Genomic DNA, 13,883 nt, shown 5'->3' with positions numbered 1-13,883 from the left:
CCCGGGGCCCAAAATGAGGTAGTCCAGCCCTGCTGCTCTACAGTGTCACAGGTGTTAGAAGAAAAACATGAAGATGGAAATTGACAGTCATCATAATGCTGCTGGTCATCAGATGATAAATGTGCAAAAATACATCAAAATGGGGCCTTTGATATTTTTCTGCCTTGATACAGTCCCTCACTATCTTTTTTGTGTATGTCGGTATTAAAAGAGAGAGCGAGAGAGAGAGAGGGGGGTGCACCAACGGTTGCCACAGCAACTGTGTGATTATGTTGGTGGCAATTATGAAAGGGATGAAAACGGGGTGGGGGAAGAGGACAGGAGCAATCCAAAGCCAGAACACTGATGATGCGCGTGAGTGAATCTGTCAACCATGACGGATAGGCCGAAAATTTAAAATGTGATAAGACGCTGATGTCTTCAAAGAAGTGAGAGAAGTTTGAATCCCTAATTCCATGTAGTGTGCATAAAACATAAACATATTTTTTTGTATGTGTTTCATTAGATTTCATAGAATAATGACTATGTTCATTTATTTTTGACAAAGCACATCATACTCCCAGATTACAATACTAGCTCTTGTAGCCTCTCAGCCAACAGTAAAGCATGGGGCTTATTCATGGTGTTAAACCTCACAGATAATAAGACAAAACAATAATAGCCCTGTATGACATATGTATGTTCTATACCTCTATGAACAGTCTGAAATGTTTTCCCAAATGAATAAACCCATGCTGTGCAAATCCCAGAAAGAGAGAACAGTATTAGGTTGTGGGTAAAAAGGGCTGGCAGAAGCCAGCAAAGGGGAGAGAATACAGACATTGTCCCCAAACACTGAAACAGCAGGGTCAGATATTGGGCTCGTTTGAGTGGTAAGGCGAAAGCAACCGACTGTAGACGAAGGTTGAGGAGTGAAGTTGGGGGAGGTGCATCTGCGACAGCCATAAGTCGAACACTGATGTAGTTTTCCTACAGCGAGGCTCAGTGTAACATGGCAGTGTTGCCATTGCTTAGAAAAGTTGTTCTTTATAATGTCAAAATAAACATGTCTCCAGCCCCCATATCACACACTCACAAACTGAAAATATACAGTGGCAAGAAGAAGTATGTGAACCCTTTGGAATTACTTGGATTTCTGCATAAATTAGTCATACAATTTGATCTGATCTTCATCTTAGTCACAATAGACAAAACACAGTCTACTTAAAATAATAAACACAAATGATTGTATTTTTCTTGTCTATATTGAATACATAATTTAAACATTCAGTGTAGGTTGGAAAAAGTATGTGAACCCCTAGGCTAATGACTGCTCCAAAAGCTAATTGGAGTCAGGAATCAGCTAACCTGGAGTCCAATCAATGAGACAAGATTGGAGATGTTGGTTAGAGCTGTCCTGCCCTATAAAAAACAACTCACAAAATGTGAGTTTGCTATTCACAAGAAGCATTGCCTGGTGTGAACCATGCCTCAAACAAAAGAGATCTCAGAATTGTTGACTTGCATAAAGCTGGAAAGGGTTACAAAAGTATCTCTAAAAGCCTTGATCTTCATCTGTCCACAGTAAGACAAATTGTCTATAAATGGAGAAAGTTCAGCACTGAAGAATCCTAGAGTGTCAGCTAAAGACTTACAGAAATCTCTGGAACATGCTAACATCTCTGTTGACGAGTCCACGATACGTAAAACACTAAACAAGAATGTTGTTCATGGGAGAACACCACGGAAGAAGCCGCTGCTGTCCAAAAAAAACATTGCTGCACGTCTGAAGTTCGCAAAAGAGCATCTGGATGTTCCACAGCACTTCTGACAAAATATTCTGTGGATAGATTAAACTGAAGTTGAGTTGTTTGGAAGGAACACACAACACTATGTGTGGAGAAAAAAAGGCACAGCACACCAACAGTATGGTGGAGTGAGCATCATGTTTTGGAGCTGCTTTGCTGCCTCAGGGCCTGGACAGCTTGCTATCATCGATGGAAAAATGAATTCCCAAGTTTATCAAGACATTTTGCAGGTGAATGTAAGGCTATCTGTCCGCCAATTGAAGCTCAACAGAAGTTGGGTGATAAAACAGGACAACGACCCAAAACACAGAAGTAAATCAACAACAGAATGGCTTCAACAGAAAAAAAAATGTCCTTCTGGAGTGGCCCAGTCAGAGTCCTGACCTCAACCTGATTGAAAATGCTGTGGCCTGACCTTGAGAGCGGTTCACACCAAACATCATATTGCTCAAATGAAACAGTTTTGTAAAGAGGAATGGTCCAAAATTCTTCCTGGCCATTGTGCAGGTCTGATCCGCAACAACAGAAAATGTTTGAGTTTATTACTGCCAAAGGAGGGTCAACCAGTTATTAAATGCAAGGGTTCACATACTTTCCCCACCCTACACTGTGAGTGTTTACACAGTGTGTTCAATAAAGACATGAAAACATATAATTGTGTGCTATTAGTTTAAGCAGACTGTGTTTGTTTATTGTTGTGACTTAGATGAAGATTAGATAAAATTTTATGACCAATTTATGTAGAAATCCAGGTAATTCCAAAGGGTTCATACTTTTTCTTGCCACTATGTGTGTACATTTTACTATCAATTGGCAAAGGAGAGCCTCAAATATCACATTCATTTGTACATATCCGCTGTATACATGAATTGCGGTAAAGTTGGTTCCTGTTTCAGTCATGTCTTTGGTCACATCTGTGTGGGTCATATAAAACACCCTAATGATTGGTTGACAATAGAGCCTCCCACAATGCAGGTGATGGCTGCAGGATGGAGTTGGTGAACAGCACCTGCAGAAACGTTCTGTCGACTGCAGTCAAACCTTCATGACCTTTGATCACATGATTTATGTAAAGATGGGCACGTTCAAGTGGATCACTTTTGCCAAATCGTGACCATCGTTGGTCACTACCATTTAAAATATATTGCATTATAGTTATAAAAATTGACCACCTTGCGCCTACATGGACTGCATGAACCTTACAAAAATCATGTGATCAAAGGTCATGCAGTTTCTGAAGTCGCTGCCGCAGTTGCTTCTCAACACCTGCGATATGAGACTTTCTAATCATTTAAATGTACACACATTAAGTTTTCAGCTTGTGAATGTGTGATAAACTTTTACATTTATTCTGAAAAACTTTTGCAAACAGCAGCTATGTTGACACTGCCATGATGATCTGAGCCTTGCTGTTGGAAAACCACTAGTGTCCAACTTTCGGCTGTTGCAGATGCACCTCCCCAGGCTTCACCCGAAGACTTTTGTCTAGTCGGCTTCGTTGCGCTTACTGCCCGAACACACCCATTTTCTAGGCAGTGGCTGTCGATAAGACTTTTCTGGACTTCTCTTCCCGACAGTTAAAGGTCCCGAAGCTTTTGTGCATGTGCAAGAATCTGTACTTTACAGTCTCTGATCTATTCCTAGAGAACCTCCCTTCACATTTCTATCAATTGTGAATGATAACTTAAGTATTACCGGTGAAACATCTGCATACCAAACATATGGCCTGTTTCAGGGGGATATGCATATTTAGATCTTAATGAGTTAGTGTAGTCACGAATTACCCTACAGTGCAGTCACAAAGTACCCCACAGTGTTGTTATGAAGTATCCTACAGTGTTGTTTTATTATGTAGTGAGCGAACGTGTTACCAAGCAGACGGAGTTAACAAACTGTAGCATAGCCTAGCTGTGCTTAGTTCAAAATTAAATATTTTGCCTAATGGAGCATGATGTTGTGTTGGAGAAAAATGTGACCATTTGTACAATTATCCTAAAATCCCAGAAGAAATTACACAGTAACATAGTATGATAGTCTTTTTGGTTCTGTTATGTAGACCAGTATCAGTGTTTTTGCAGACATTGTTTCAGCTTTGATCTAACTAAATGAGCACCAGTCACAACAGTAGCCTGTTCTTTATGAGTAAAGCCAAGGCTGTGTGTAAAGTAGAGAATTTCACACAATCAAAAGCTTCGGGACCTTTAGCTGTTGGGAAGATGGGGCCAGAAGAGTTGGATCCGCAGCCACTCCATACTTTCTATCCCCATAATCGTCAAGGTGGTAGGGTACTCCGATAGATAGTTGAATCAACCTTTCCACTGATGGGGACTAGAAGGTGAAAAACCTTTCTATGGGGGGGTTTCCTGGCATCACCTCCAGCCCAACACCCAGGTGTCTGGGGGCAACTACCAGGATCAGGCAGATATTTCCACCCAGATGGGTTGCTGGTTGCTCTGCATGCTGCTCACTGCAGCCAAGCCAGAGGAAGGAGCCCTTCATTCCGTACGTCAACTGACAGCCTGCTTGCTGGGGGCACATTCCACTAGACTAAACATGTGTGTATGGAATTCATGACAATGGGTGGAGCGCAGCAGTGTAGTGTCCCCCTCCTTCGACTCGTCTCCCCTGTTGCTTTTTCACCCATCCCGTGTACTCAGACCTTTACAGATGAAGAGGAAATTAATCCTGTATTTTACTATGAAATATGCCACAACCTACATTCAGGGCTCTCGAAAAATCTGATATCTCCCTTCCGTCAATATACTACTGTACCACAGAAAGCAATTCACACCATAATATCTTACCAACACTTAAGAAAAAACTAAATTACACATTTTTCCCCAAATTTTTCTAATTTATTTATTTAAATAACTTAAAACGGACACAAAAATACCCACCCGTTAAGTTTCGCAAGCACCTTCTCCCACCGAAGTAAAAGACAACTGTTGATTGTTTCCCTGGGAAATGTAGGCGCCAACATGCATTTAGATCGGAGGGAGAAAACATGCCCAGGAAACCCAGCCAGAGGAGATCATCGACTGGAGAGTTCCTTTCTATCAAATCTGTTGAGGCTTCCCTATTGACAAATACATCGTTTTTTTTCCAAATCTGGCCCATATGGGAACAGGATAGGAGCTGGATAGTGCATACGACCGGAGCAGGTTTTTGATCCATACAAATCAAATGAAAAATGTTTAACAATAAAAGGTTCACAAGTAGACTATTGGCAAATCAGTACTAAAGACCAGATGTGCAGCTTTGACCATATAAATAAATATCCATAATTATACATGGGATATAATTAATAAATCAATGATATGCACAATCCTGCCCCCTAACCTAATCCTGGATGGACAATAACCTACTTCATACACGCACCAAGACATCTGAATATAGGCATGTCACTTTAAAACCACTCTTCAAATACTGGACAATGAATAAACAATGACAATTTTGTAAAAATTCAAAAACAGAATAGTCATACATGGGGATAAACATTTACAAAAAAAATAAGGGCGAAATCATTTTTTAAAGTAATAATCAGACCAAATGTTGCTCCCTTCGTGTCCATCTCATTTCGACCACGACTAGACAAACATTTTCTAGGAAAACTGCTCATTGCTGCTTCCTCATTCGACGACCCAATGAATGACCATCTCATCATGTTTTGTTTCACTCTATGAATCAAAAAATATTGCATAATCGAATAAGTCCTCCACCCTTAGTCCCTTCCAACAACCTCATCTCGTATAAGGTAACTCAACTCAGACGTGACAAAACATCTCACCAGTTTCCCAACACGAGGCTAGCTGGGCAGTACACAGTACCATTTCAGCAACAGGAGCCATGTCAAGAAGGGGGTGGGGAAAGAAAGAGGCATTTTCTGTTTTTGCTAAATATCCAAGACATTTTGTTTAGTGAACACTGAACAGAAAGAAGCCTAATTTCAGATGGGGGAGATGAGTCAGACTGAAGCTCTAACAGTCTAGCTACTGTATGACACACACAATCACTAGTGCTGTGTATGAAACACAATAAAGCCTTTCTCAGATCATGACAGTGAGGAACCATGGAGAGAACTAACACACACACATCGGTGAACCCATTTCAATTCAGTCACTTTTTCACAACATCCCTTTTGTTTTAAACAAAACGTTCCAGACATGTTTTCCCATGGAAGAAGTGGTCAGAAAGAGACTTTCTGGACCTAAATGCCAAAAACATTCAGGAGATAAAGGTTCTCAAAGTTGACCTAGTTTGCATACCACACCCTACCAAGAAATCACTAAATAGTCTGACAACCCGGTTTGCAAGCTTTTAAAATATATCAAATCTCAACCGTTTATATTTTCCAGTGATGTAGACATGGATGTCTCATTGTGTGGTTCGCAAAAGGGGTCAAATTTGAGCACCTTTATCTTTTGTGTTTTGACATTGAGGTCCAAAAATTAACTTTCTGAGCACTTCTACAACAGACAAATATGTATGGAAGGTTTCATTCAAATCAAAAAGGGGTGCTGTCAAAAAGTAATTGAATGTATATGGATTTATCCACAGGGGATTGGGAGAATATATGGCAACAAGGAATGAACAGGGATACAAGATGCAATGAATACAAAAGGGACAGTAGAGTCCGGGGGATAGAAAGAATCTAGGAGGGGGACAATATTCAGTATACACACACACACACACACACACACACAGAGAGAGAAAACTCCAAGCAGCATTAGAGTCGTCTCAACGCTCGCTTTTTATCAGTTTTCTTCTTCCCTACAACATTACTATTGCTACTACTACTGCTGGAGGTAGTACTGCTTCCATTGGCTCCGTTACCCAGAGCAGCAGAGGGGGCAACCCCTGGCCCCATCGCCCTCTTGGTAGGGTCCCCTGCGTGTTTTTTGGGCTGGGGGCCATCGGCGGGGTCCTGGGGCACCCCCGACGTCCCCCCGTGCCCCCATGGCATGGATCTCAGTCAGAAGACGAGCACGGGACGCATACTCTGTATAGTCCTCCAGGAGCAGACGCCCCGCCTCCTCGTTGAGAGCCGACTCAGGGTTGGGATGGATCATAAGGCACTTGATAGTCTGAGGGGAGAGAGAGAATGAACACCAGTGAGTCATCAGGGTATATTTCAAGGTTTTCCTTGAACCAAGTAGAGATGACTATACAAAATGTTAAGAATATAAAATGAACCAGATACAATATTTTCTTTCAACCTTTGCTATTTTGGATTATTAAGAAGCAGCCATAGAGATGCTTAACTGTTTCTTACCAGTAATACATGTCTGAGTCCCAGCTCTGCCCTCCAGTCCCTCTTCAGGACGTTGACACAGATCTCTCCCTTGTGGCCCACATTAGGGTGGAAGATCTTGGTTAGGAAGTAGCCTTTCGGTGGTGCAGCAGGGAAGTCCTTCCCCAGGACCAGGCGCATCCGGAAAACACCCCCGGCAAACGGGGTTCCTTCTATTGAAGCACAATAAATAAACCACGTCAAGCAGGGGTTGACATTACTGGTTGTCCAGGGCAGGTAAACTGAACAGTCGGTAAGGTGGAATCTGCCTTTTGTTCTGAAGACTAGCGTTCATTCACGTTGACTCGTGTTCCATTTGTTCATGTGCATAAGCGACTCAACAAAGAAATAAATCAAGCCAAGTGATCACACAGTTCTCCCTACATTCTCTTTCACCTCCGTTACTCGTCTCACTCCACTCAGATCCGACCGCTCCCTCTACACAAACGAGTTGCGCACCCAAGCTCCCATTAAGACTATAGAAATTACTGCCTATAAAAATGCATCTAACAGATGGGATACACAAACAAAACTGTAGACAAGCTACATTCCTTGCCAAATCACGACAGCTTTATCACAAATGCAAAATGGACTGGTTAATTAAAGTAGGGAAATGTGTTCCAACTACGAGCTGCAGATTATTTTTTTAAATTAATGCATCTGGTCCATTTAGCGAACTGCTAGTCTGTCATTTAGAATAGGTTACGGATGGACATATGTAACAAAAACATTGTTTTGATGAAGGCAAATAGCCAATAATAAGCTCATTACACCCTGTTAAAACAGGAGTAGGCTAAACGTGCAGTGATATTGATGAGAAAGACGCACCTGTTTCAGTAGCAAATGTCAGTGCTCAAATGGCGGTAGGAGTCCATAATTTAACAAATGACCTTGCAACTCAAGTAGGCCTAAGTGTTTTCCAGCTCAGACAGTGAAGATTGGACAACTAAATCAAATGTTTAGGCCTTTGTGCCAACTGCCTCTAGTAGTGTGTTAGCTAGCCAGTGTGTAATCTGAGCATAGTTGAGGTCTAACCCGAATTAGCCACGAAAACTAAAGTTTAAGAACAACTTTTCTGGAAGCTGTGCTGCAACTTTTACCCCACATGGACCAGCCCCTAGCAATTAGTTTCAGCCAATGGGCTTCAACTCCTCGCCATTTGAGTAACAGTCAACAAGCTACACACAGCAGTACCACTTGGCTGCTGAGCTCTACTTTCAGAACCTTTGTCTAAAAAGTACACAAAAGTACCGGAGACTTAAATTTCATGCCTCTATGGAGTATTTTACATGTGTGATCATTACTTCATACTTTAACACAAACTTTAACCCTTTTCATCAGAAGTCTGTCAGAGTAAAGGCGTCTGCATGCTTCCCAGCCGAAACAGTTCAGAAGAGTGTGTGCATACATTAAGACAATATTTTGTGCCATTTTTGTTCGTTTTGGACTTTGGTAAGTTTTTTGCTGTTGTTGTTTGGGCGTACACTTTTTCTTGCGGCAAGCCAACGTTGGTAGCCAGAGTCAGTAGCCGAAGTCTACACCCCCTTGTCAGTGATTGGCCAACAGTAGGGATTCTTCAGTGAAGTCGGTTGTCATTCAACGAGAGACGACTCATTTTCATGAACATTTTTCATTGCGAAATACTGCAAACATCCTTGTCAGAAACATCAAAACTATTGACAGATTTATTGAGTTATCTTAGATTAATTCTGACTATGTTGAGGAAGGAAATACTGGCTAAGGCGTTTAACAATGGACAAACAATACTATTTCTGCTTTTTACTGGTTTTTCCAAGCGAAGGTCTTTTAAGGGAGTATATGCGAGCACACTCGCTTGGTTCGCCTAGCCGACTTCGGCTAACCGCCAGCTGAACTGAAGCATGCTGAAACCTTAAGGGAACTTCTTTACAGATTTAGCATGAAACTTATGAAAAAGGGGTTTGAAGTGTCATAAGTGTGCTGACTCATTCAAACAATGTTCAAATGAAAGGTACTTTATTTTTTTATTTGTACATGTAGAAGAGCATTTTTGTTTTTTGCCTGTACTTGCCCAATGGACAAGTACCTTTGAGAGCTTAATGTCAACCCCAGCATTAAGCATGTTCTACATTACAGCTTCCCTAGGCAGACAAAACATTTCCCATGACACAGAGGTATGCGTTACCTGGTCCCTCAATGGCTGTATGGAGTTCTGTGATGTCTTCTTCGCTGGGGTAGATCTTGATGCCCTCAGGGGGATCTGCAGCTAGTGCAGACACCTCTTTGTACACCAGGCGCAGAACCTGGGGCGGCAAGTTCTCTACATTGGAGTGCTATAAATGGGGCACACACATACATTACTATTCTGTCCCACTACCAACAGAAAGGTGCAAATATGGTCATTACTATAGATATGGAAACCACACATCCCATGATCACAAACACATCAATAACAGGACAATCTCAGTAAAGCTGTCACCAAAATGGTTGCTCAGAATCAATGTAGCCATCTACTGTCTGATAAGCCTGTAGCTGATTAAAATCAACTCCACGATTTATGATGGAGATGAGCTGCGATTAGTGTGAACAGACTGGAGCTCCTTAGTCACAAAATCTATTTGAATAAAAAACTACTGATTTCAACAACCAAAGAATGGCCCATACACATTTCTGTGTAATTGCGGGGGGTTATTTGATGCTATAATCAGTAGTTTTTGATAAAAACGATATTGTATGGGACTAAGGAATTCCAGTTTGCCCACACTAGTCGCTGCTCAACTCCATCGTAAATCGTGGAGTTGAGTCGAATACAGTACAGGCCAGGTGGTGATTCACGTTAATATCATCATGAGAGTGCAGTGGATAAGCTGTGTGTCACAACTGACAACTGCGATTTCAGCCAATGTCTGGCAGTTTACTTCATTGATAAATGTACAAACCGGTCAAAGTTAAGATATTGTATTTGCATTTTCTAGCCATACAAAACGGACATCAAGTAAGCCATTCTGTCTTTGTCAAATAAAGCTAGGTTGTAGCTAGCTAGCGAATTAACAGTTAGCCGAAAGCTAGCTAATGGTAGCATTGCTGCCTACAATTACTGACTAGTTCACATCATTGTCAAATCAAATAGCTGGTACATTAAATCGCCAAACCGTTTAACATATTGATGTAGTTCTTATTACAACTCATCAATTTAACTAAAAGAGAGGAAATAAGATATCTAACTAGCAAGCTAACATTAGGTAGCTAGCCAGCCAAATCATCATCATTAGGTAGCTAGCTAACTTGCATAGGTAGCTACATACGCAAACTTTGGGGTGTGCTAACGTTATGATAGTTAATTTGCTGACAATCGTGTAGAAGTTAGTTCGTGATTAATCTTTATGTTGGACAGTTTTCCATTTAAAATGTGTTCGGGAGAAATGTCAACACTGAACTAGCCTGCAAAAGAAAATCGTAGCCAACGTTATATCAGCTAACGCCGGTTAGTTAACTATAGCAAGCAAATAACCAACTAACGTTAGCTACCCAACTTAACTAGTTAGCTAAGTTAGGTCTCGGCTAAGTAACGTTACTGTAGTTAGCTAGTTAACGTTAGCTAAACAGCTGGCAACCCATTTGACTTGCTTTGTTAGCTTAGCTAAATAACCAATAATTGTATCCATTTATGAAAGTGTTTGTAAACTATTTTTACTTACCATGTCTTCCGAAGAATATTAGTATTCAGGTGACTGGGGCTAGCTAACTCTGTGATCCTCGTCTAAATAGCAACGGTAGCTAGCAACTAATACACGCTTGTAGCTTGATCGATGAGAAAGTGGTCCACGACCCCTCAAATAAATGAATAAATGCAGTTATTGCCGACTATTTAGATCTCGAATGCCAAGCAAGCGATCAAGTTATGCTAACGCGTTAGCCAGCTGCAGCTTGCTATCTGAAATTCTTCTCCTCAACAGTTCAGATACACTGATAGCACGTAAACTCCAATTCGTTATTCTGCTAAAAACAGCATGATTTTGGGGGTAAATAACGTATACAGTAAAGGGAAGCGAGTTACTGGAAGAAAGTTTTTTTTAGCCAAAGTTATGTGTTGGCCAAGTGCTAGAGTAGCTAGCCAGCTACTATTTTCGTTGACACGGAACACAACTACGTCTCCCAAATGAAATTGTGTTGTCTTGACCAATCGGCATTTTAGCCATACAACACGTGTACAAACAACGTAACCAACAAGACCAATCACATATCGTAGGTGCTCTGTCGTCATCATACTTGACATTTCCACCAGCCATCCAAAGTCGAGAATGTCAAAAATGATTCCAAGCCATAGGTGCGTTTGAAAAACTCATACCCACCCAGAGGGTAGGCCTTCATCTTGACAGACAGCCGCACACAATATAAACTTGTTTTCTAAACTTCAATATAACCTAACCCCAGTGAACCTAACTCTACCATAGAATATACCAAGAGACGGCAGTGTCGGAGGAAGGCTTAATAACTGGCCGTGATTGATAGTCCCATAGGGCGGTGCACAATTGGCCCAGCGTCGTTAGGGTATGGCTGGGTAGGCCGTCATTGTAAATAAGAATTTGTTCTTAACTGACTTGCCTAGTTAAAATAAATAATACTTCTAAACAATATTGAGAAATAGCTAATCAAATGGCAACCCTGACTACCTGCATTGGCCCATTTTTTGCACTGACTCTATGCACACTCACATATGCATACGGACGGCACACACTCACCACATACACTGCTGCTACTGTCTATTATCTATCCTGTTGCCTATTCTCTTTAACCCTGCCTATGTGTACAATACATAGCTACCTCAATTACGTTGTACCCCTTCACATTGACTGTACTCGTACTCCCTCGTTATTCACTGCATATTTATTCCTTGTGTTACTATTTCTATTTGATTTTTATTTGATCTTTAACTATGCATTGTTGGAAAAGGACCCGTAAGTAAGCATTTCACTGTGAGTCTACACCTGTTGTCTACGAAGCATGTAACAAATAGAATTTGATTTGATTTTAATTGAATAGTAGTCGAGGTACCAGTCTTTTTAGCTAACATTCAACTCCTTGCCACTCCTGTCATTGGCTTTGGCAAGGAGTGGAATGTAATAGCTGAGCAGAGACACAGAGATGGCAACCAGGCTAGAATGCAACATATCAGAGAGAATTTAGAACGTTCGATGCTATCAGAAGCATGAACTATTAGTCAAAATGTTAGATATGCTTGGGAATTACTACAATAGCAACTTTGTCTAACAATATGGTCATCATTCTATTGTTCACACATAACGCCATCCCATTCCAAAGCATTACAACAAATGTAGCTATTTCTCAAACCTGTCCACATAATTGTTTAGGATCTTCCACAAATCAACTTTTCACTCTTCATGACTTTTGGTGAGCAGCACAATAAAACCTGGGTACGTAACCCCTTGTTGCATGAGGGAAAACATTTATTTGCTCATGGTTAAGGTACCAAACCATCAAGCACTGGCATCCGACATTATAATAAGGGGTTAAATATCTGTACCTGTAAGACTCTTATCACATGAATTACTTGCATGGAGGAAACTTTTACAGCTCACAGCAAATCTAATGTAAGTGTTGCTTCTGTACAAACAAAAAACAGAAAACATCACAGCCTGCCAACCCCTGTCTACTGACATCAATGTGTGACTGTGGGGACATAAGCTCAGATTGAATTTGAAAGCCCCTGGCCCTGACCAACCATCCTGGTAACTATGGTCACAAAGGCCAGAGTGGGAAAGTGCCTACCATGTGCCAGACACATAATATTGCCTGTTATTTAAAAGTAAATGAATGTAGATGAGTGATTATTAATGCCATCCTCAAGATACATTGATACACCCGAGATTTGAAAAGGTACATTCCAAGTAACATTACATTTAAATTATTCCTAGTATCCATCATTTTGGAAGGGAAGGTTTTGGCCTTCAACCCCCACTGAGACTTTTTCCTGCAGTATTTCTATTGACCACTAGAGTGTGCCTCATCACTACATTGTCTACGTGTTTTTATTTTTGGATTCTGGTTCTGGGTATTTTCTTCGAATTATTTTGTCGGAAAACAGTGCACAGAAATGTCCCTTGTGGCCCTCTCTGCAATCAGAAAATGTTTTTCGATTAATGACATGATTGTTTGCGTCATATGCAAATACATTTAGTCAAATGTGATTTTTATGGCTGTTAATTGCGATGTAAAAAATACAATAAAATACAATAAAGTCATTCAATATTTTTTATTTACATTAAACCCCCTAACCAGTTTATACTAAGGCACTAACTTGTAATGCTCATTTGGACAGGATGTTTGTGGCTTTTCCCATAGAGATAGATAGAGGACTCTAGTGCCCAAATGTCTATTTTAGAATGGGCAGTGCCATTGAGCACTTTCACTATTTTGAAGTAGTCACTGGGTGGGACTTCCTATGGGTTAAGGAAGGATCACATAATTCCAACCAGGTCACCAGGAGGGATCAGCCAATGCATTATACTTGTGAACAAACATTCCATAATTGCAGGTGGCAGTAAATCGGCAAGCGTTATACCTGTTCAAACAACGCACTCCAGGTAGCAGTATGCACCAAGTGGCCAGGGTTCCGGTCTAGACCGGAACACTGCTCCCACAGTTTTGCTTCTGTACCGCAGTTTAATCTTTAAGGACCGGACCCTTTTTTTCAATTTTCGACTAAAATGACATACCCAAATCTAACTGCCTGTAGCTCAGGATTTGAAGCAAGGATATGCATATTCTTGATACCATTTGAAAGGAAACACGGAAGTTTGTGGAAA

The 13,883-nt window shown here is 40.9% G+C and overlaps 1 pseudogene; it reads right to left on the bottom strand.

Annotated features, from left to right (window-relative positions):
- Positions 1 to 4,620: 4,620 nt before the first annotated feature.
- On the bottom strand, positions 4,621 to 11,226 carry LOC115101097 (ubiquitin-conjugating enzyme E2 S-like; annotated as a pseudogene).
- Positions 11,227 to 13,883: the final 2,657 nt, after the last annotated feature.

The sequence above is a fragment of the Oncorhynchus nerka genome, linkage group LG3, assembly GCF_034236695.1.
Source record: "Oncorhynchus nerka isolate Pitt River linkage group LG3, Oner_Uvic_2.0, whole genome shotgun sequence".
NCBI lineage: Eukaryota > Metazoa > Chordata > Actinopteri > Salmoniformes > Salmonidae > Oncorhynchus > Oncorhynchus nerka.
The sequence above is the reverse complement of the archived record's forward strand: the minus strand, read 5'-3'. Positions and strand labels throughout refer to the sequence as shown.